The sequence below is a fragment of the Aotus nancymaae genome, unplaced genomic scaffold (genome assembly GCF_030222135.1).
Source record: "Aotus nancymaae isolate 86718 unplaced genomic scaffold, 86718_ANA_hifiasm-v0.15.2.pri h1tg000020l, whole genome shotgun sequence".
In the NCBI taxonomy this organism is placed as follows: Eukaryota; Metazoa; Chordata; class Mammalia; order Primates; family Aotidae; genus Aotus; species Aotus nancymaae.
Genome location: NW_026988432.1, coordinates 7,749,029 through 7,773,234, shown reverse-complemented (window position 1 = coordinate 7,773,234; position 24,206 = coordinate 7,749,029). Strand labels below are relative to the sequence as shown.

The window sequence follows — 24,206 nt, the reverse complement described above, 5'->3', positions numbered from 1 at the left end:
TGGAAGTGGTGACTTTAGCATTTGGCCCAGAGGGACAGTAACTGAAAGGGCTCTTCTATCTAACAAATGTGAAGTCATATTGAATCTCTTTGAGGTGACTGGAACGGAGCTGGGAACAGAGAAGTAGAGCATGAAACGTTTTGAAATAATTTGAAATTTTGCCACTATGTTTTTTAATAAAAATATTTTAATAAAGACTGTTTTTAGGTAAAAAAAAAAAAAAAAAAAATCCAACCATCAAATAGACTTAACAATATAAATTTAAGGAAATGCAAAGGAAACAGCACAGATACCCAAGCACATAGGTGGCTGCTTGTTAGGTTAGAGCTTAATGGCCTGTTTAAATGGTCCTGGATAATGATTAACCAAGAAAATGTACTTTGGGCCTGATCCTAACTCTCCTAAGGTTGTGGGCATTTGTACTGATGATCAACGGGAAAAACATTAACAACTACACAGAAAAACACACTTACTTCCGTCTCCACCCTCTGGCTCCAGTGTCCATCTGCGTGTTTGGAGAATGGAAACACTTAGACTGGTTACTGTGGTCTTGAACATATCATTTAGATTTCGTTGATAAAAGAAAACTTATTCCTCTTTTATTTTCTCTTCCCAAAGGGCATGATCTGTGCATTTCCTCTCCCTCCCTCCCCACCATACCTACTCCTTTTCATTTGTTCATTTATTTGTTTCTTTTTTAACTTCCGTACTTCGTATCTGGGACAGCTCTGGTAACTAGCCTGCAACGTACTGCCCAGTGCCGCTGACGCATCTTCGCAGTGAAGCCTCTTCTACTGCTTCGTTCCTTATCTTTTATGTGTTTGGTAAATGAGGCAGCCTGGAATAAGGTCCTAATGTCAAAATAGCTCAAAAGAAAAGTTATTCCTGCAGACGTCCTCCCTCTCACAGAGGATTCTCCGTAGCCACCAGAGCCCTGGAGTGACGTCAACAGGCCACAGGGCCGGAAGAACCACCGCGCCACTTTGTGGACTGTGTGTCCCCTTTCACTTGTCTCCTTCCCTTTGGGAAGGCATTGTTACTATTCTTGTTTCACAGATGAGGAAACCAAGGAGCAAGAAGCTTAAAAAGTCAGGTGTGATCACACAGCTGATAACTGGTAAAACCAGAAGAATTTGAGCCAAAAACCTTCAGCCCAAAAATGTTATACCAGACCTTCTACAAAGTTAGCAACTTTGTTAGTAAAAATACATCTATACCTGTCAATTAAGTTATAACCTGGAAGATGCATGATGAAATGCTTCTGAGTGAGAAAAACCTCAAATTTGACTGGAGAAAACCAGAGATCCCATTCAGGATAAGGAATGACCAAGCGGGGTCAGCTTGGAGGTGAATTGATTTCACCATGTGTGTTAGTTTACTAGGCTGCTGTCACAAAGTACCACAAACTGGAAGGTTTACAACAACAAAAACTTACTTTTCCCAGTGCTGGAAGCTGGGAAGTCCAAGATCAAGGCAGATCCGGTGACTGGTGAGGACCTGCTTCCTGGTTCGTAGATGGTACCTTCTCATTATAACCTCATGTGGTGCAAGCAGGGAACTCTCTGGGGGCTCTGTTATAACAGGGTCACTAAGCCCATTCGCAAAGCCTTGACCCCTGTGACCTAATTACCTCCCAAAGGTCCACCTCCCAATACCATCACCGTGGGGGTTAGGATTTCAGTATGGGAAGGACTGAAATTCAGACATTCAGGCCGCAGCAATCAGATGTCCATAGCAATCCAGCCTTCGTTCTCCAGTCCTCAGGGCCCCCTGAGTGCATGTGCGTCTGGGCATCAGTGCTCTTTGGAAGTGTTTAGCTGAATGTAAATGTTAATGGCACCTTATCCAGGGAATAGCCGTTGTGGCCTCTGTTAGCCCGATTCTGGGGAGAACAGATAGTGTTTAAGAATTAGGATGGTCTCCAAGCCTGGGTGTGGTGGCTTATGCCTGTAATTCCAGCACTTTGGGAGGCCGAGGCGAGTGGATTACCTGAGGTCTGGAGGCTACCAACGTGGAGAAACCCCATCTCTACCAAAAATATAAACAATTAGCTGGGTGTGGTATCGCATGCCTGTAATCCCAGCTGCTCAGGAGGCTGAGGCAGGAGAATCACTTGAACCCGGGAGGTGGAGGTTACCGTAAACCAAGATCACGCCATTGCACTCCAGCCTGGACACAAGAGCAAAACTCCGTCTCAAAAGAATAATAATAATAATAATAATAATTAGGATGGTCTCCCAGTTAAATGACTGTCCCCTTTCTAACCACAGCTCCATGTGACAGCAGGGCTTACACCCTTTGAATTTCCCCCTTTCCCTCTGCTTCTATCAGAACTTGGCCAACTCCTGACAGATTCCACGATCCCTGCACTAGTTCAGATTCCACAATGCCAGGTCTTGAGAAATGGGAACCTATATCTCATTAGGTTTTCTCCTTTAAAAGTTTTAAGGATAATGCCTTATCCTTAAAAGATAGGCATTTCACCTTACTTAAAAAGATCAAATTTGATAATATTCAAGAAATAAAGGAACTTTTAGTTAATTTATGCGGATCGATATAAAGTTGTGTTTGACTTACAATAAACTTTAAGTTAAAACATGCTTTCAAGCTTAAATATAATAGTAAGAGTTTTAACTGATAAATATCTTTTGCAGAATAGAAAGTTATCTTTGTAGGACCACGCACGGTGACTCACGCCTGTAATCCCAGCACTTTGGGAGGCCAAGGCAGGTGGATCAGGGTTCGAGACCAGCCTGGCTAACATAGTGAAACCCCGTCTCTACTAAAAATACAAAAAATTAGCCGAGTGGGATGGTGCGTGCCCATAATCCCAGCTACTCAGGAGGTTGATGCAGGAGAATCACTTGAATATGGGAGTCGAAGCTTGCAGTGAGCTGAGATCATGCCATTGCACTCCAGCCGGGTGACAGTGCAAGACTCCGTCTCAAAAAAAAAAAAGTTATCTTTGTATACCAAGTCCAACTTCATATATATTTGAATATATATTTATGTGTGTGTATATGTACAGATGTTTATAGATATCTACATAATATAATAATATATTGGGCAAGGTGAAAGTTATCTTTATACACTAAGTCCAGCTTCGTATATATGTATCTATACACACACACATAAATATATATTCAAATATATATATAGATGTATACACACACACAGACAAATATGTACTTAGAGTCTACTTGACTGTCAGTTTGAGAGAAGTATGTAATACAGTGCTGTAGGAGGCCAGGTCTTTTTGGCACTGCTGGCATTTTGCAGTGCATGTCTCTCTGTGGGGGCTGTCCTGGCATTGCAGGTGTTTAGCAGCATCCCTGGCTTCTACTCACCGGATGCCAGTGGCACCTTCCTCCACCCTGTCCAATTTGTGATGACCAAAAATGTCTCCAGTTGTTGCCAATGTCTCATGGGAGGACAAAATTGCTCAAAGTAAGAACTACCAGTTTGCAGTGATTGCAGTTACGCTAAATTATCTGTGTATTCTTAGAGTTGTTTTTTTTTTTTTTTTTCAAGACAGGGTTTTACTCTGTTGCCCAGGCTGGAGTACAGTGGCATGATCTCAGCTCACTGAAACCTCCACCTCCCAGACTCAAGTGATTCTCCCACCTCAACCTCCCAAGTAGGTGTGTGTCACCACGCCCGGCTAATTTTTGTATTTTTAGTAGAGATGGGGTTTCACCATGTTGGCCACGCTGGTCTCGAATTCCGTGTCTCAAGTGATCTGTCTGCCTCCCAAAGTGTTGGGATTATAGGCATGAGCCACCAGGCCTGGCCAGAGTTTTTATCATGTATATTTACCACTATGCTATTTAGTGCCCAAAGGTTCATGACTATAATTTTTATGGTTTTTTATCATTACCAAGTCACTCTTTTTAAATTAAATGCCATATTATCTTTTCATGAATATTTCTATTTCTACTACTTTTATTTGCATTTTCCCAAATAAATTATGGCTCATCCCTTTATTTTCAACCCCTTAATACAGTCTCTAGTCCAACATTTCTACCACCACTGCCGCACCTAACTTGGCCTTCTGCAGATGTTGTAAAGCTGAATCCATTTCAACCACAGTTCTTTGGAAGCACAGGCAGAGTTGTGCGGTTAATAGGGAGAGCACCTTTTTTGACCTCATATCTTCGTCAGTTTTGGCTGCTATAATAAAGTACCACAGATCGGGTGGCTTGTAAACAATAGATATTTATTTCTCAGTTTTGGAGATTTATTCCAATTTTGGAGGCTGGAATTCTGAGACTGGGGTGCAGCAATGTCATGTTCTGATGAGGGTCTGGCTTGCTGGCTGGTCGTACACTCGCATGAGAGCTCTTTAGGGTTCTTTTCACAAGGTCACTAGTCCCATCGACAAGGGCCTCTCTCTCGTGACCTAATCATCTTCCAGAGGCTTCATCTCCTCGTACCATCACAGTGGGGGTTAGGGCTTCAACATAGGAATTTTGGGTGGACACAAACATTCAGCCCATAAGGTCTTAACTTGTGTACTGATATTGAGCTATATTACTGAAAATTTGAGAATCTTGTATCCCACAATTTTCTGCTCTTAACTGATGTATTTGTTGGACTTTAAGTAGAAGACATTAAGTATAATATGCTTTTCAGTGGAATTGTTTGTGAAGTTTGATGCTGCCAAAGGAAAAAAATAGATACTTTCTAACCCCAGTAACTAAGACACTGATGTTTGAGTCTGTTTGTATGGAGAGCAGGATGGGTACCATAATGCCGCACTCAGGTGCAGCCCCGCCCCTCCTACTTGCCACTGATTTTGTGGTTAGGGTGAAAAGCTTTCGAGAATGCAGTCTATAGAAATGAGCACGGCTTCCTTGCACTGAAAATCTTGCTGAAAAGCCCCTTTTGTTTCTGGGATGTGCCAGATGGAGTGTTCTCTGTACAAACAAACATTCAAAATCCTTGAGAAGAGACATGTAGGTTACAGTTTAACATTCGTTATCTCTAACAGGAGGAGGACAAAGTCCTAAGGCAAAGGAGTTGCAGTAGAAATTCTTGAAATTTAACGAGAACGGCGAATGTTACATTCGTTTACTGTTGGGTAATGACTTGGAGGTGCCCTTCCTGGTCCCGCCCCACGGGTCCACCCCTTCTGCAAGGACTGGTTTCCGCCCACTCATCTGTCATCTTGCTCAGTTGTCACCTACACAAAGCACTCCTTTCTTCTCCGCAGGCAGTGCTGACGGCTTCCTCCTCACTGTCCCCAGCTCTTTGTGTGTGCTATATTTAGAATGAACAAATTGTTCAGTAATGATTTGTTTACATATCTGTCTCTCCCAGTAGGTGATGAGCTCTTTGGAGTCGGGGTCCACGTCTTCATCATTTTCAGACACGAATCTCCTTTTGTTGAATAAATCTTCGAGTCTGTTTTCAGATCTTTCTGAACTCCTTTTAGAGATTCCCCTTGTCAGTAGCATAACCTCCAATCCTCACTTCTGTTGAGTGCCTTGACACCCCAGTTAGACTGAATTTTTTTTTTTTTTGAGACGGAGTTTCACTCTTGTTGCCCAGGCTGGAGTGCGATGGCCATGATCTGGGCTCACCGCAACCTCCGCCTCCTGGGTTCAAGTGGTTCTCCTGCTTCAGCCTCCTGAGTAACTGGGATTACAGACATGTGCCATCATGCCCAGGTGATTTTGTGCTTTTAGTTAGAGACAGGGTTTCTCCATGTTGGTCAGGCTGGTCTCGAACTCCTAACCTCAAGTGATCTGCCTACCTTGGTCTCCCAAAGTGTTGGGATTACAGGTGTGAGCCACCGCGCCTGGCCAGACTGAATATTTACAGCTCTCCAGAGATGCTGGGCTCGCTCTCCCCTTTCTTCTTTTACCAATAATGTTCCTTTTATTTGGAATGCATCTGCCCAAACACCAAAAATCAACTACGCTTTCTTTGTTCTGGGTTAAGCCTTCCTCATTCTCAGAGGGGTTAGAGCACACCTTGGGAGTCACTACAGAATTCTGTGATTTTCCCAAAATATCATTTATTATGATCGCCTCCTTATGTGTCTGCCTTGCCCTCGAGGTTGTATAGTGCTGGAGCAGCTGTATGCAGTTTCCCTGCCTCCTAGCAGAGGGCCTGGTACTCAGTCAATGTTAGTGGGATTTTGTTTCTTACAAAAGCCACGTAAACTATCCTGAAACTTCATAGTAATAGAGAAAGAGTGTGTAATCTGAAATAGAAATGTTGAGTTCTTGTCCAGATTCTACTATTTACCACTAGGGAGGAAAATAAAACATAAAAGTTTGTCTACGTTTAGAAAAGCGCAGACATAAGCAAAGAAAAATAGGCTTCTGCCAGGAGGTAGGACTCCAAGTGCCAGGGCAGGGAAGAAACAGACAAGCTAGCTTAGCAGCAACTAGGGGTAACAGGGTACAACAGGAGGGGCCGGGCACGGCGGCTCATGCCTGTAATCCCAGCACTTTGAGAAGCCAAGGCGGTGGGTGGATGGTTTGAGGTCAGGAGTTCCAGACCAACCTGGCCCACGTGGTGAAACCCCATCTCTACTAAAAATACAAAATTAGCCAGGTGTGCTGGCATGTGCCTATAATCCCAGATTCTTGGGAGGCTGAGACAGTAGAATCCCTTGAGCCTGGGAGGTGGAGGTTGCAGTGAGCCGAGATTGTGCCACTGCACTCCAGCCTGGGCGACAGAACGAGACTGTCTAAAAAAAAAGATACAACGGGAGGAAAGGGGGCATCGGCTCTTCGTGTTACCAAATGGCTTGGCAACGCAGGAAACTCAAGTACGATCCTCTGGCCCAGACAGGCGGGTGACACCGAGATTGCCCCAGGGAAGAAAGGAGAGAAAAGAATTGGTTTTTGATTTTGGATAAAGAGAGGATCTCAAGCCTGAGGTTTTTAAATGTGTGCCCATGCCTGCTGTTTATTCCCCTGGTGAAGCTGCTGGAACAAATCCGCGTCTGCCTCGCGTGGCCTGCTGCATGGAAGGGAGACAGCAGAGCGCATGCTTTGGCAAGGCTTGCGACGTGTTGGAAATGTGACAGCTGCCTGGACTGCTCGCCCTGGGCTTGGGCAACACTGACCACCTGTGCATGAAGCAACAGGTCACTGAATGTCTTTGAGCCTCAGGATTTCTCTGTAAAAATGAGGATATTTATTTACAATATGAATCTCAGACAATATTAGTTTTCAGCTTTTTAGAAATAAAATTGTTTATGCCATCTGTCCATGGCCACTCATGGAATTAAGCAAAGATCTAGGAGGGCAGGAGTGTGTCTGGGGCCCTCTGTGTCCCCATGGAACTGTCCAACCTGCTGTCACACACAGTGAGTGCTTTAAAATGGAATTTACTCTTTGACAGATGTGCAGCCATTTCTCTTTCAGTCTCTCTCTCATGGCTTAGACACCTCCAGCCTAGATGGCCAGGGTAGTGCCCTGCCTACAGTTCAGACAGATGAGCGTTCAAAAGGTGGCACAGTGGGGGCTCCTGGACGTTGCATGGGCTCTGGAGTCAGAATGAATTCTATCCTTGCTCTGTGTGACCTTGAGCCAGTCATGTATTACTTCTCCAAACCTCGGATCGCTATCTGCAGTATGAAAATAGCAAAGCACCCACCTCCTGCGTGATGTGGGGAGCCTCTGGGCTGATGCACGTACAGCACTTCGCTGCAGGCAACGCCCCAACATGATCAGCTGGCAGTGGATGCCAGTTACGCTGGCTCCTTAGTGAGTCCTGATGTGCACCTGTGACGTGGTTATTGTTATCCCTACTTTGCATGTGAGGAAAATGAGGCTTTTTATTAAGTGGCTGATCTGGGATTTTTTTTTTTTTTTCAAGACAGGGTCTCACTCTGTTGCCCAGGCTGGAATGCAGTGGTACGATCATGGCTCACTGCATTTCTAACCACCCAAGGTGTTCACCTTACCCGCTGCCTAGACAGAGCCGATTCACCAAGACAGGGGAACTGCAATAGACAAAGAGTTATTCATCCAGAGCCGACTGTGTGGGAGACTGGAGTTTTATTACTCAAATCAGTTTCCCCAAGCATTCGGGGAGCAGAGTTTTTAAGGATAACTTGGTGGGTGGGGGAAAGCCAGTGAGCCAGGAGTGCTGATTGGTCAGAGACGAAAAAACAGGGAATTGGAGCTGTCTTCTTGTGCTGAGTCAGTTCCTGGGTGGGGGCCACAAGATCAGATGAGCCAGTTTATTGATCTAGGTGGTCCCAGCTGATCCATCAAGTATAGGGTCTGCAAAATATCTCAAGCACTGGTCTTGGGAGCAGTTTGGAGAGGATCAGAATCTTGTAGTCTCCAAACCATCATTTCTAATTTTGTGGCTAATGTTAGTCTTCCAAAATAACCTAGTCCTCAGGCAAGAAGGAGATCTGCTTTGGGGAAGGGCTGTTACCGTCTCTGTGTAAACTATTAACTACTAAGTTTCTCCCAATGTTAGTTGAGCCTACGCCCAGAAATGAACAAGGACAGCTTGGAGATTAGAAGCAAGATGGAGTCAGTTAAGTTAGATCCCTTTTACTGTCTCAGTCATAATTTTGCAAAGGTAGTTTCAATACCTCAGCTTCCCAAGCTCAAGTGATCCTCCTGCCTCAGCCTCCCAAGTAGCTGGGACTAGAGCTGCGGACTAACACACCTGGCAATTTTTTATTTTTTTGTGGACATGGGGTCTCACTATATTGCCCAGGCTGGTCTCAAATGTCTGGGCTCAAAGGATTTCCTGCCTCAGCCTCCCAAAGCAGTGGGATTACAGGCATGAACCACTGTGCCCAGCCTGATTTGGGTTTTGAACACAGTTCTACTGGACCCCTTGAGAGGAGCACTTTTCACAGTGCCATGCTGACTGAGAAGTAATCCTTAAGGGGCTTTCTTTTGACTGTGGACAAGCCACTGCCCTTCTTTTCTTCTTCCTTGCCTTCAAGGAAGTTCTTCCTTTATACTGGAACTCCAGTGTGATCAGGGCCTTTTTTCCTACCCACGGCCAGGCTCTCAGGGAGAGTGATCCTATTTCCCCCAAGTATAAGTCCTGCTGAGTTTAGGTCAGCTGTTACTATAATGATCACATTCTCTCTGGGGAACGGGCTCATGGCAGTTCTGGGGGAGTCGGGAGAGAGGAGGAGTCTTCAGGCCAAAAAATAAACACAGCTGGTAGTGACCCAACAGAATGATGGTGAGAATCTGAGTCCTTGAAGTGGCTGTGGATTTGTTTAGTACAACCATCCTGCGACCCACTACACCACCTATTTTTAAGTCACATAATAGAAAAAAAAAACGTCTGTACCTGTTCAGTACAGTCACAACTGTGCATTTTCTTTCCCAAATAGTTTTGATCTTTGGTTGGTTGAATCTGTGGATGCAGAACCCATGAATGTGGAGGGCTAACTGCCTTTACAGCCAAAAGAATCTCAACGGATTTATCATCAAGAGGGCTGATTAATGCAGTCAAAGCTTTGAGGGATTTGTGAACACTAGAACCGCTGTTTCAGATCTGAGATAGGCGATCTGTGAGTGAATTATGGCATTTTGGGCTTGGAGGAATGAGAGGTCATCAAGCCTAGTGTTTACTAAATCTTTTTTTTTTTTAATTTTTTTGTAGAAACAGAGTCTCATTGTGTTGACCAGGCTGGTATCGAACTCCTGGGCTCAAGTGATCCTGCTGCCTCTGCCTCCAATGGAAATCTATACTGACCATTCCAGTTACCTATTTCTGTGGAACAAATCACCCCCAAAGGTTAATGACGTAAAAGAACAAAAGATCATTTTATTATTGTGAAGGTCAGCTTTATGTATGAATGTGGCTTGGTTATAGTAGAGAGTAATTCAAATACTAACTTAGCTTGTTGCTGTGGAGGAATTTTGTAGATGTAATCAGCATCTACGATCAATTGACTTTAAGTCGCTTATCCTTGGTAATTTGGTTGGGTCTGACTCAGTCAGTTGAGAGGCCTGAAGAGCAGAACTGAGGCTTCCCTGAGGAAGAAGAAATTCTGCCTGTGGACTCAGTGTCAACTCAAACTGCCCATCCAGCCTGCCCTTCCTGACGTCCTGACTTACAGACTTCAGATCTACCTAGTCATCTCCCAGAATCACAAAGTTAACTCTTGCAATCAATCTAGATCCTTCCACTCTGGATCGTTTCTATGAACTCCTGACTACGACTATTATTATTTCTCATGATTCTGAAGCTTGACTGGGCTCAGCTAGGTTTTTGCTTGGGGTCCCTCAAGCAAGTACAGTTAGATGATGGCTGCGGCTGGAGTCACCTTGAAGGTATCACTCACATGTCTGACCCTTGACTGGGACTTCAGCTGGGCATTGGCTGGAAAACCTAGACGTGGCCTTTTCATATGGTCTGAGTTTTCTCATAGCATGGCAGCTGGGGTCCTTGAAGGGAGTACCCCAAGAGAAGGAAGAGGAAAAGCAAAGCTTTTTATTTTTAATGACCTAGACTCAGAAGTCATAGAGCCTCAATGTAGCCATCCTTTATTGGTAAAGGCAGTCATAAAGGTCTATTTAGGCGCAAAGCAAAGAACAGAGCCTGCCACTCCATGGGAGGAGAATTAACGTCACATTGTAGAAGAGTGTCTGCCGCAGTGAACACATTTTTACCGATTTGTGGTTAGATGACAACAATCAAACCAAATTATTTCTATTTAGAAGACAATTTAGAGGACAGTCCAACATTCTGAACTGAAGTTTTGGTGGTATAATATCCTATATTTAGTGAAACGGTGATAATTGTATAACATTTTGTGATGCATTTTGTAAATGTATTTACTGTGTAAAAATAAAATGCTGGTGACTTCAGGTCAGCCTCCAAGTTTTTGTGAAATTCAGAATTTGGCAATTTGGTTGTGTCCACCTTTCTACTGAGTGTTGTGAGGACATTTGCAGCATTCCCTGTAGTGAACATTTATTCTCTGGACACTCCTGGTGACCTCAGTCTCCCCTCACTGAAGGATTTATCACTCTCATTGCCGACAGTCCTTACCAGTGTAACGTTCTTACCTTCTGCCCTGCTGATCTGAAATCTTTCCTCTCTCTTTCTTTAACAGCTTTTTTACTTTCAGCACCCCACCATTAAGTCTTCCTTTTTTAGGTTGAACAATCTTAATTCCTATAAATATTCTTTATGTGACCCAGTCAGTATATTGGGTAAGCTTGTGTGTAATGGTGGTGATATGGCTTGAATGTTTGTCCCCTCAAAATCTTATGTTAAAATGTCATCTGCTGTGTTGGAGGTGGGGCCTGGTGGGAGGTGTTTGGTTAGAGAGGTGGGTCCCTTGCCACTGGCTCGGTGTCTTCCCCGTGGAAATAATCGAGTTCTCACTCTGTTAGTTCACAGGAGAGCTGGTGGTTTAAAAGAGTCTGGCATCTCTCTTTGCCTCGTCTCTCTCACCATATGGCATACCTGCTCCCCCTTTGACATGATTGGAAGCTTCCTGAGGCCTCACCAGAAGCAGATTCCGGCACCACATTTCTTGTAGTGTGAAGAACCAAAACCTCTTTTTTAAATAAATTATCCAGTCCCACGTATTCCTTTTCAGCAACAAACCCCAATAAATACAGGTGGTATTATTTCAGTCTTACAGGATCTCAATATTCTCAATTTGTTTATGCTGGAATTATGATCTTCAGGGTACTTATTGGCTGTAAATCTGTGTTTTGCCATGCTGCTGATGCACTTCTGGAAGCACTACAGTTTGGTAGTGTTCTTCCTTAACAGGTGATTGCAACAGAAAACATGTTCTGAGCAATACAGAATATAATGAGTCTATACTACCTTTAATAAATATACATACTTCTATGAATATATCCTAAAACTCTTCAAAAAACACTATGTATGACACGAAGATGCTACATAGTAAATATGTAGTTAATTTTTTTTAAAATAGCAAAATGAGTAGTACTTATTTTTATTTATCTAATATAAAAATTAGAGCTTCTCATTATTCTGCTGTTTTCTGAGAAGTCCTAACATTGGGCTAAAGGTAGTTTTTTTCCCATAATTAATTGGGGTACAGGTGGTATTTGGCGACATGAGTAATTTCTTTAGTGGTGAACTGTGAGATCCTGGTGCACGCGTCATCCGAGCGGTGGATACTGCACCGTATTTGTTGTCTTTTATCCCTCAGCCCCTCCCACTCTTCCTCCCAAGTCCCCAAAGTTTATTGTATCATTAAAAAAAATTTTTTTTGAAACGGAGTTTTGCTTTTGTTGCCCAGGCTGGAGTGCAATGGCGAGACCTCGGCTCACTGCAACCTCTGCCTCCTGGGTTCAAGTGATTCTCCTGCCTCAGCCTCCCAAGTAGCTGGGATTACAGGCATGCGCCACAACGCCCTGCTAATTTTGTATTTTTAGTAGAGTCGGGGTTTCTCCATATTGGTAAGGCTGGTCTCAAACTCCCAACTTCAGGTGATCCTCCCGCCTCTGCCTCCCAAAGTGCTGGGATTACAGGCGTGAGATGCCGCACCCAGCTTTGTGATCTCATAGCTTAACTCTCACATATCAGTGAGAACATACAACATTTAATTTTCTATTCCTGAGTAATATGTAGTTAATTTTAAACCTACATTTAAAAAAACCTAAGTTTCTAGTTTTCTTCATTTTGTCTTTATGCATTTGAGTATTTTTACCTTAAATTTTCGACTTAGGGCCGGGCGTGGTGGCTCATGCCTGTAATCCAAGCACTTTGGAGGCCAAGGAGGGCGGATCACCTGAGGTCGGGAGTTCAAGACCAGCCTGACCAACATGGTGAAACCCTATCTTTAAAAAAAAAAAGAAAAAATTTCGACTTCACCTTTATTCCTATTTTCATTACTTTTACTATTGTTATCACTACTATTGCTGCTAAATATTGATAATAATGTGTTTCTATTGCTAGTTTTTGTCCCTCAGTTTCTTCTCTCCAGGTATAGTTGGTTCTGGTGCCTTCCTCTATACTTCTCTCTCTCTCTTTTTTTGAGATGGAGTCTTGCTCTGTTGCCCAGGCTGGAGTGCAATGGCACAATCTCGGCTCACTGCAACCTCTGTCTCCCGGGTTCAAGCGATTTGTCCCCTCAGTCTCCAGAGTAGCTGGAATTACAGGCACTCGACTAATTTTTGTATTTTGAATAGAGACAGGGTTTCACCTTGTTGGCCAGGCTAGTCTTGAACTCCTGACCTTATGTGATCCGCCTGTCTTAGCCTCCCAAAGTGCTGGGATTACAGGCATGAGCCACCTCACCTAGCCTTTTTTGTTGTTGTTGAGATGGAGTTTCACTCATGTTGCCCAGGCTAGACTACAATGATGCAATCTTGGCTTACTAAAACCTTGCAACCTCTGCCTCTTGGGTTTAAGCAATTCTCCTGCCTCAGCCTCCCAAGTAGCTGGAATTACAGGTATGAGCCACCACACCCAGCTAATTTTGTATTTTTAGTAGAGATGGGGTTTCACCATGTTAGTCAGGCTGGTCTCAAACTCCTGACCTCAGGTAATCCACCCACCTCGGCCCCAAAGTGCTGAGATTACAGGCGTGAACCACTGCACCTGGCCTAGATTTTTGCTTCCTTAGCAAATTTGACATAATCGTCCTGTAAACTTTCATCCAAGTCATTAACTGAAACTCTGAGCAGGATGGGCTTGAGTACAGAACTCTGGATCACTTCTCCAGCTGATTAACACTGCCTCTTTGGGTGGATTTGTCCATGTGGCTTTAAGTGCACCTTAATGCATTACCATGTTAAATGCCTTTTTGAAATTACGACATCCTAGGCTGACATCCTCCAGACTCTACCTATCTTTTCATTACCCAGAAGCCATACCATGTGAACTGGCTGAATTGTTTTTAGTGGTAATTTTAGGTGCCAACCAGAGGCTTCACAGCCAAATGTTGTGCATCTAATTCTAGAGTTTGGATAGCTAAAAATTATCAGCAAATGTTTATCAACAGATTTAACCACCAAACATGAAATGAGGTGATAGGTGTTTGGGTGTGCAAGTGAATTAACCCACTGAACAGCTTGGAAAAAGAAAGAACCTAGTAATGTCGAGGGCAGTTGACAGAGGTGGGGGCAGCTGAGTTTTATTATTCCTGTGCTCCATGAATGCCCATGCTGATATGGTCTAGGGAGACATAAATAAAGACTTACGTAGCCCTAGTTTAAACGATGAGATTCTGATATGTCATTTTCACATTCATCTTAGTATTCCATCATGTTCCCAGTCCCAACTAGTTCTGAGTCACTCAGAATTAATTCCAAATTGATGATGGCTTTACTATGTTTTCAAACATTTAATTGATGAATTATCTTCAGGGTATTTCTGAAGGCATGTCAAGAATTTATCCGAGGTTTTGCTTTTAGAAAAAAATGAATCTAATGGTTAAATTCTTTTGTCCGTGAATTGTATCTTAGCACTTTAGACCCTTTTTTATTTTTGTAGAGACAGGGTCTCATTATGTTGCCCAGGCTGATCTCAAACTCCTGGCCTCAAGCAATCCTCCTGCCATGGCCTCCCAAAATGCTGGGATTATAGGCATGAGTCACTGCACCTGGCCCAGCCTTTTTTGTGATTTATAGGAAAAACATTGTTATGTATTTAGAATAATAAGGTAAGAGGTCTGTCAGATACTGCCCTATGTCACTTCTCTGTCTCTCTTTAGCACTAGTCCAATATTCTGCACTGTTTTTGCACACACCTGCATGTTAGAATATGCCTCTTTCTGTACTTTAACGCACAGTATTACTTTACAATTCTTTCTTCCTTTTTTAAAAATTAAGGATTTACTCTTCCATTTTTATATTCCAGAATTATGTAGCAGACACTTAGTAAATTCCTGTTGGCAAATCTCTATTGTTTAGTAAAACTATAGTTTCGTTATGTAGTTTTATCATGTGACTTTATATAATTTTAATAAGGCTGCATAGTTTTAATGTAGTTTGCTCTAGTTGCTTCTTGTTTTATTCTGACGTCATGTGAACCTGTCCTGAGTTTAGGTGAGGAAGAGCCGTTTTGGTACCACTCTGTTATTTTTTTGCACAATTTGTTTTTCCTTCTTTGGATATTCACATCTGCATGAATTTCTCATCTTTTTGTGATTTTTCAGGGTCATTTTCTGCTGTATGTGAATAGTGCTAAGAGTTGAGTAATGTCCCTTAGCTTTTAAAAATTTATTTTTGAGGTTGTTTGCTTTCAAAAATGATTAATTTAATTTAATCAGTCTCACATGGGTTATCTCTGCGGGCTGTTCTCAGACCCAATGCCATAACGAAGTTCCCTCAGCTTGGTGGCTTCATACAACAGAAATGTATTGTCTCAACATTATGGAGTCCAGAGATTTGAAATGAAGGTGTTGGTGGGGGCATGCTTCCTCTAAAGTGTCCAGGAAGAAGATTTCCTGTCTCCTCTAGCTTCTGGTAAATCCTGGCAGTTCCTGGTGTTCCTGGCCTGTAGCTGCATCACACTGATCTCTGCCTCCGTCTCCACAGGAACATCGTCTTCATGACTCCTCCATGTCTCTGCATCCAAATCTCTCTTTCTTTTCTCTTCTGAAGATGTCAGTCACTGGATTTAAGGCCCACCCTACTCCAGTATGACCTCATCTTAATTACATCTGCAAAGAGCCTATTTCTAGATAAGGTCACATTCACTGGCACGGAGATTAGGACTTCAACATCTAAGTTACTTCATGCCCCAGGTGAAACCATCGGTTGAAAATACTTTTACATAAGCTTTTAATGAGTTTAATGAATCAAGCTTGATGATGAGACAATACTAAAAACAAAAACAAAATAAGAAACAAAGCACAATGAAAACACACAATGTGGATGTAATCGATCCTATCTCCCTGTGTGGTTGCTGCCAGTTAGGCCCTTAAGTATGTCACATGTTATATGACTTTTCATGTTAGTTTACCTCTTATGTGGGGTTTTTGAGCGTAGGGGCCCCATCTTCCATTTTTTTTGGTGAACTTTTAAGGATTCTAGCCCACTGCTCAGCACAGAGTAAATTCTAAGAAAAAAAACCCCCACATTTTGATTAGTGGGTTGGTATTTTTAAAAATGGGTGACCGTTTTCTTTGTGTGGCATTATAGGAACTTCAGCTGCAGGGTAAGGGATTTATGTTTCCTCATATTGAAAATAGTTCAGTGCTTAGCTCAGGGACGCATTCTATGCTAACTCACTGACCCCAAGAAATCTCTATTGTAAAACACACTGTAATTATCACTAAGGGGGAAGAAATGTTGTCAATTATACGTGCAAGACTTTATGAACATAAGATGCACTGTAATTTCAATTAAAAATGAAAACTAAGCCAGGCACAGTGGTGCATACTTATAATCACAGCACTTTGTGGGGCCGAGCTGAGGCAGGTGGATTGGTTGAGCCCCGGAGTTCGAGACCAGTCTGGGCAACATGGTGAAGTCCTCACTCTACAAAAGATACAAAAATTAGCCAGACATGGTGATGCACACCTGTAGTCCCAGCTACTTGGGAGGCTGAGGTGGGCCGCTTGAGCCCAGGAGGCAGAGGTTGCAGTGAGCTGAGATTGTACCACTTACACTCCAGCCTGGGTGACAGTGTGAGGCCCTCCCTCAAAAAAAAAAAAAAAAAAAAAGAGAGAGAGAGACAGAAAAAAGGGCTGTATTAAGCTGTTCTTGTATTGCTATAAAGAAATACCTGAGGCCGAGTACAGTGGCTCATGCCTGTAATCCCAGCACTTTGGGAGGCCAAGGTGGGCAGATCACAAGGTCAAGAGATCAAAACCAGTCTGGGCAACATGGTGAGACACCGTCTGTACTAAAACAAAAATTAACTGGGTGTGGTGGCACATGCCTATAGTCCCAGCTACTCAGGAGGCTGAGGCAGGAGAATCGCTTGAATTCGTTAGGTGGAGGTTGCAGTGAGCTGAGATCGTGCTACTGCATTCCATCCTGGCGGCAGAGTGAGACTCCGTCTGAAAAACAAACAAACAATCCTGAGACCTGAGACTAGGTGATGTATAAAGAAAATAGGTTTAATTGACTCACAGTTCTGCAGACTCTGCAGGAAGCATAGCACTGGTATCTGCTTCTGGTGAGAGCCTCAGGAAGCTTCCAATCATAGCAGAAGGCAAAGGGGGCACATGCACATCACATGGGGGAGTAGGCACCTCACAGGGCAAGAGCAGGAGAGAGAGTGGGGGAGAGTTGCCATACATTTAAACAACCTGATTTCATGAGAACTAATAGGATGGTGCCAAGCCATTCACTGAGAAATCCACCCCCATGATCCAGGCACCTCCCACCAGGCCCCACCTCCAACATTGGGGATGACATTTCAACATGAGATCTGGGGAGACAAGTATCCAAACTGTATTAGTCTGTTCTCACACTGCTATGAAGACTTGCCCGAGGCTGGGTAATTTATAAAGAAAAGAGATTTAATTGACTCACAGTTTAGCATGGCTGGGGGGCCCTCAGGAAACTTATAATCATGGCAGAAGACAAAGGAGAATCAACGCACCTTCTTCACAAGTTGACAGGAAGAAGTGCCGAGTGAGGAGGGAAAGAGCTTCTTATAAAACCATCAGATCACGCGAGAACTCACTCACTGTCATGAGAACAGCATGAGAGCAATCACCCCCGTGCTTCAGTGGCCTCCACGGGATCTCTCCTTTGACATGTGAGGATTACGGGGATTCAAGATGAGATTTGTGTGGGGATTCAAAGCCTAACCATGTCACAAACTGTGTCAAAGGTGAATCCTGGTATTGATGAGATATGGTATTTAAATAGAAAATAGTCTCTTTTGCCAATGCTGGCCAAAGACTGAAGAGGCCTTTGGGCAGGACGGTGGTCTTCCCTAGGCCCCTGAGCTCATGTTGTGTTGGAGCCTAGGATTTGTTTGCAGCAGCCTGGTGTGTTGATTGAGCATGGGCTTTGCAGTCTGAGAGGGGTGCATTGGCATTTTATATTTAATTCTGAGTCTCCGTTTCTTTATCCGTGAAGGTGGAATAATAACATCATCCTTCCAGAACTTTCTGTGAGGATCCAGTGAGATCGTCTAGGGAAAGATGCCCGTCTCAGTACTCAGTACTTAGGACATGAGCATGAGTTTCTCCTTCCCTTCCGCATGCTCTCCTTGCTTCTTTCAAAAGCTCACAATGAAAAGGTGAAAAAGAACTTAGAGTAGATCATGACCTTAGAAATTTTAAATTCAGAAAACTTCTTAGGATGCTAAATAGAATCCTGTAGGTCTCATCACTCTGGGGTGTTATGTTGGTTTCCTGCTGCTGCTGTCATAAATTACTGTAAGTTTAGCGTTTAAAAACAACACACATCTGGCCAGGCGCAGTGGCTCATGCCTGTTATCCCAGCACTTTGGGAGGCTGAAGTGGGCAGATCACTTGAGGTCAGGAGTTTGAGGCCAGCCTGGCCAACTTGGTGAAACCCCATCTCTACTAAAAACACAAAAATTAGCCAGGAGTGGAGGTGCACACCTGTAATCCCAGCTACTCGGGAGCTTGAGACAGGAGAATCACTTGAACCTGGGAGGTGGAGGTTGCAGTGAGCGGAGATCGTGCTAATGCCCTCTAGCCTGGGTGACAGAATAAGACCCTGTCTCAAAAACAAAACAAAAACAAAAAAATGCCACACATCTATTATCCAACGGGTCTTGAGGACAGAAGTCCAGGCCACGTTCGTTTCTGGGGGCTCTAGGAGGAACTTGTCTTCACTGTTTCCAGCTTCTCCACGCTGCCTGCATTCCTTGACTCGTGGCCCTTTCCTCCATTTCGAAAGCCAGCAGTACTGCCTCTCTTTGTGCCTTTCTTTCGTAGTCATAACCCTCTGCCTGACTCTGACTCCTTCTGTCCTTCTCTTTTGTTTTTAAAGATTTTAAGGATGTTTACATTGGGCCTAGCTGGATAATTCAAGATAGTTTCTCTCTTTTTTTTTTTTTGAGACGGAGTTTCGCTCTTGTTACCCAGGCTGGAGTGCAATGGCGCGATCTCGGCTCACCGCAACCTCCGCCTCCTGGGTTCAGGCAATTCTCCTGCCTCAGCCTCCTGAGTAGCTGGGATTACAGGCAGGCGCCACCGTGCCCAGCTAATTTTTTGTATTTTTAGTAGAGACGGGGTTTCACCATGTTGACCAGGATGGTCTCGATCTCTTGACCTCGTGATCCACCCGCCTTGGCCTCCCAAAGTGCTGGGATTACAGGCGTGAGCCACCGCACCCGGCCCTCAAGATAGTTTCTCTAATTTGAGTTATCTGATTGGCATCCTTAATTCATCTGCAACCTTAACTCCCCTCTGCAATATATTCACAGCTTCCAGACATTAGCACATGGATAGTTTGGAAGCCATTGTTCAGTCTATTACAAGTATTAAAAAACAAAACAAAACAAAACACTGTATATCTCCCTTGCTTCTTGTTTGATTGAAAATGTGTTGTGTGTGTGGATTTTTTAAATTTCCTTGTTTGCATACTTAAAATTTCAGCTGATGCCTCTATCATAGCACTTGTGCATTATGTAGAAATGATCTGTTTATTTTGCATGTCAGTTTATCCCCTAATACATATGCTTCTAGAGGGAATATATCGTATTCATCTTTGAATTTTCTGAACACAGCCCAATGCCTAGTGCAAAACAGACATTAATAAGTGATTATGTGCTGGAACTGAATGAACTTGGTTGATTTTGTAACAATTTCTTATTTTGTCCTCTTTTAAACTTTTACAGATAACTTCCAAAACCTGAGTGCTTTTGATATCAAAAACTTGTAGTCTTTCCTTTTATATAACAATTGGCTGTCTCACATGTACTGAGAAGTAAATTATTTGTTTCATTCAGCTAAGTGGAAATTCACACAAGGAATGCAGAAAAATGAAAACAATAAAGTTATTTTGAGGTTACTCAGAAGAGAATGAAGGCCTGAGAAGTTTCTTAATATATATAAGTAGGATTTTATTGCAAAGGGAATTGGACGTTATTTTCCTGGGAAGCTTTGGTTCTAACAATGAAGCACTTATACAATGCATAATCCATGAATGTGAGTCTATCTTATTACATAACTTTCTATTGTATTTAGTGTACATTAGTATCTATATCAGTACAAATAATTGATCCAGTTTTTGCTGAAAGCCAAACTAATATTTTATTTCGTGATTATGTAAATTTGACAATATGCAAATTTCTGGGTGAATGTCTGCTCTTTCTGTTGCTTTTGTTTATTTATTCTTATTTTCTCTGAGTATAGTCATCTGAATGTAGATGAGTGAATTAAAGCCGTCCTTTGACTCATTCTCAGATCATCCATTAATACTGATTTTTGGGGCCAGGAGTGGTGTCTCATGCCTGTAATCCCAGCACTTTGGGATGCCCTGTAAGATGATCACTTGAGGCCAGGAATTTGAGACCAGCCTGGGCAACATTGTGAGACTCTGTCTCTACAAAAAATTTTTTTTTTTTCAACTAGCTGGCTGCAGTGGCATGTGCCTGTCATTCCAAGTACTTGGGAGTCTGAGGTGGGAGTATCATTTGAGACCAGGAGATCAGGCTGAGCTATGATCATGCCACTGCATTCCAGCCTGGATGACAGAAAGAGATCCTGTTCCCCCTCCCCACAAATCAAAACCACAAAAAAGTGGTTTCGGGGGGCCAGTCTAAAGAGATGATACACTAATTGGTCCACTTACCACATACTTCTATATTTGATACCTTTCATTAATAGCCTTCTCTTCACTTTGCACTCTTAACTTCTCTTGTATAGTTTTCCTTATTGATTTTTCTGCTCCTAACAATCAACGTTCTTCATTTCCACAGTCTTTGCCAAAATAGCATTCCCTTTCCCTTGGGAAAAATAGGCATAGAACTGCCTGTAAATCAGAGGCCTCAAGTACCAGGGTAACCTCATGGCTTTTTCTGGGCCAGTGAAAACACGCAGTCATTACCACAAATTGAATCCTGTTCTTGGAAGAAAGATTTACCTATTCCCAGCTATCTGCTTCTTGTTAGTTATACCAGTCTGTGTGCAGTGACTTTACATGAGTTAAAACTGGTCAGTGGGATAAGTCCCTAAAGTGTGTGATTCTCTGGTAGGAAATTCTGTCATTTCTAGTGATAGTACAATTTTGAAATAAAGTTGGAGTAAATATTAGAACTGTGCTTTCCCCTATTGTATAAAAAGGGAAAGGAGATATAGAAATATATTTCTCTGTTTTAAAACTATTAATTCATTCTTTATTTCAAAAAGAATCCATAAAAATACAAATTTACAAAAGAAAATATCTATAATCTCACCAACCAGGGGAGAGAGTTAACATCTTAGTGGTTGTTCTTTCCAGTTTTCATGTAAATATGATATGTGTGTGTGCGCTTTTCTATGTGTTTACCCTTTATTTTTAAATAACAGAAATGTCTTCATGTACACAATCTGTCCCCCTCCTAAAATGAACTCACTTTGGGGGCAGGGATTGTCTTTCTAATTTTATTATCTGCTCTATTCTCCTTCCTAGAAGAGTGTCTGGTATACTGTATGCTAATCCAACAGGACTGTGGTCTTATAAGAAGAGGAAGACTCTCTACCATGAGAAGACACAATGAGAAGGCTGCCATCTGCAAGCCAGAAGGAGAGCCCTCACTGGAAGTCAGCCATGCTGGCACCCTGATCTCAGACTTCCAGCCTTCAGAGCTGTAAGAAAATAAATGTCTGCTGTTTATAAGCCACGTAGTCTCTGCTATTTTGTTATGGTAGCCCAAGTTAATACAGATGAATAGCCTTGTTCAAATGTTTTTCTTCATTACTTATTTACTTAGGGTACATGTCTAGAAGAAAAATTGCATTGGTTAGAGAGGATGAACATGTTTAAGGTTTTTGATACCAGATGGTAAATTGGCCCTAGAAAGGTTAGATCATTTAAAATGTCACTGGCAGTGTATGACATGGTCCCTTTATCTTCCCACCTTCTTGCTATCACTGGGAATCTGTTTGTTGATTTATTTTTAATTTTGATCAATTTTATGGGGAGAAAAGTTTGTTATTGCTTTCACGTTTGCGGCACATTGATGACTACTCACATTCAACGTGTCTTCACATACCTGCAGAATATTTGTCTTTGCTCCTTTGTAAATTTTTTATTGTGGTCCTTTGCCAGTCTTTCTTTTGAGGGTTCTAAATTAATAGAAAGAAAGTCTAATTGCATGTGTACAGACTATTTTTAACCTTTTCTCACATTGTTAGTTTTGGTCTGTATTTTTACTTTACTCTTTTTTTTTAATGTAGAGAAATATTTTTATTTTTGTGGTTAAATCTGTCAAATTTACCAATCTTTCTTCTGAATAAATTTGACATGTTGAAGTTATGCTTATAAAGTCCTTTTGTATTCCTTGAGTGTACAAGTATTTAGCTAAATATTTTTCTAATGCTTGTTATTACAAAAGATGTTAACCTATTTGGAATTTATTTTGCCACCAAACAGATAATATAAACTGGTAGCCTAGATCAGATTGAGCCTGAGGATTGTTCTGCTTATGTAGTGTGTTTGTGTGCCCCAAAAGAATATGTTTAGTTCCTAACCCTTGGTACTTGTGAATGTGACCTTATTTGGAAATAAGGTCTTTGCAGGTTTAATCAAGTTAAAATGAGGTCATATTGGAATAGGCTGGGCCATAATCCAAGGACCAGTGTCTTCATAAGAGGCAAATTTGGGCACAGGTGACACAGAGAGGAGAATGCCACAGAATGAAGGAGGCAGAGATGGAATGATGCATCTACAAGCCGGGGCTACCGGCAACCACAAGAAGCTAGGAGAGAAGCAGGTAACAGATATTCCCCCAGTCTCCAGGAGAAACCAACCCTGCCAATACCTTGACTTCCGACTTCTTGACTACAGACCATAAGAGAATACGTTTCTCCTATTTGAAGCCACCTAGTTTTTGGTCATTCCCTATGGCAGCCCTGGGAAACTAAATACAGCTCATTTCACACTCTGTTTTAAAAATATTTGACATGGTTGCCAACAACTAAAATTTGGAAGATTTCATATAAAAATAGAGATTTCACTTAAAAGCCTCCAAAATTATGAGCCCTCATGTTATTGTGGCCCCTGCCTAGCCCTTCTACTTGCTTTCTCTGCATGGAGCAGAATTGCCATGTTCCCCTATGCCTGCAGGAAGGTCGGGGGACAGCTACCTTTTACATGTTTTTCTTTTTATATCTTAAGGGTAAACGTACCCAACACCATTTATTAAGCAACCCAACGAATCTGTACAGATATGCGTTTTATCTTCTACTATATGCTCATATAGCACTTGAGTCTATTTTGGGTCTTTCTATTCTGATGCTCTAATCTGTCTAAAGAGTCTCTCATCACACTGCACAGTTGGACTTATGACAGTTTAAAAATATGATGTTAAATCTCATCGAACTAGTAGGTGACCAAAGTTCCTTTAACACTCAAATTTTACCAATTAGGTTAAGTGAGCTTGACAGCAGTGAATACAGATTCTGCTTAGTAGACTTGGAAAGGTGACTCCAACCACTTGAATAGATCTTCCTACTGAAAATGTCAGCCACTGGTTTTCTGACCTCTGATGGTTGGTTTTCCACTTCTGACTTCTTTTTTCTGACAAAAATAATTAGAGTAAGAGCTGTATGATTATTTTTGCAATTGTGAACATCACTTGTCATCTGAAAAAAAACAAGGCATTAAAATATGGAAGACATTTCTCAGTCTTGTAAACTTCATTAAAATGCACATGAATGTCTTTTTTCTTGAAGCACAGTGTCACCTCCTTGAATTTTGTGTGTGTAAAATGTGAATTTGTAGAAAAAGAAATGCCTAAGAGAATTATGTCCGTAGAATCCATAAAGGTGTGCTTAAAATGATTAGCTTATGATAATACAAAAAAATCTTTTTATTAAATTTTTCATATGTTTTTAAATGATTACAGATTCACAGGAGGTTTTCCAGAGAAATGAATAGGAAGGTCTTCTGAACTCTTCCCCCTAGCCTTTCCCAGTGTTCATATTGAATGTAAGTACACCAGCACCATTTATGGAATTAATTCAGATTTTGCCATTATAGTATTTATTTGTATGTTTGTGATGGTTAATTTTAGCTGTCAACTTGACTGGGTTAAGGGTTATCTAGAGAGCTGGTAAAGTATTATTTCTGGGTATGTTTGAGAGATGTTTCCGGAAGAGACTGGTCTTTGAATCAAACGACGGA

At 42.2% G+C, this 24,206-nt stretch overlaps 1 protein-coding gene and 1 long non-coding RNA gene across 3 annotated transcripts in view; both read left to right on the top strand.

Annotated features, from left to right (window-relative positions):
• Positions 1-10,817, top strand: part of SOCS6 (suppressor of cytokine signaling 6) — a 90,440-nt gene extending 79,623 nt beyond the window's left edge. For both annotated transcript variants that reach the window (XR_002479024.2, XR_002479025.2), the window contains exon 3: positions 9,607-10,817. The gene's annotated coding sequence lies outside the window, so the exon portion shown is untranslated. The remainder of the gene's footprint in view (positions 1-9,606) is intronic.
• Positions 10,818-21,495: 10,678 nt separating this feature from the next.
• On the top strand, positions 21,496-24,006 carry LOC105726079 (uncharacterized). Its single transcript, XR_001109427.2, has 3 exons — positions 21,496-21,669; positions 22,691-22,794; positions 23,929-24,006. It is a non-coding gene; the product is annotated as an uncharacterized LOC105726079 (long non-coding RNA).
• The last annotated feature ends 200 nt before the right edge of the window (positions 24,007-24,206 follow it).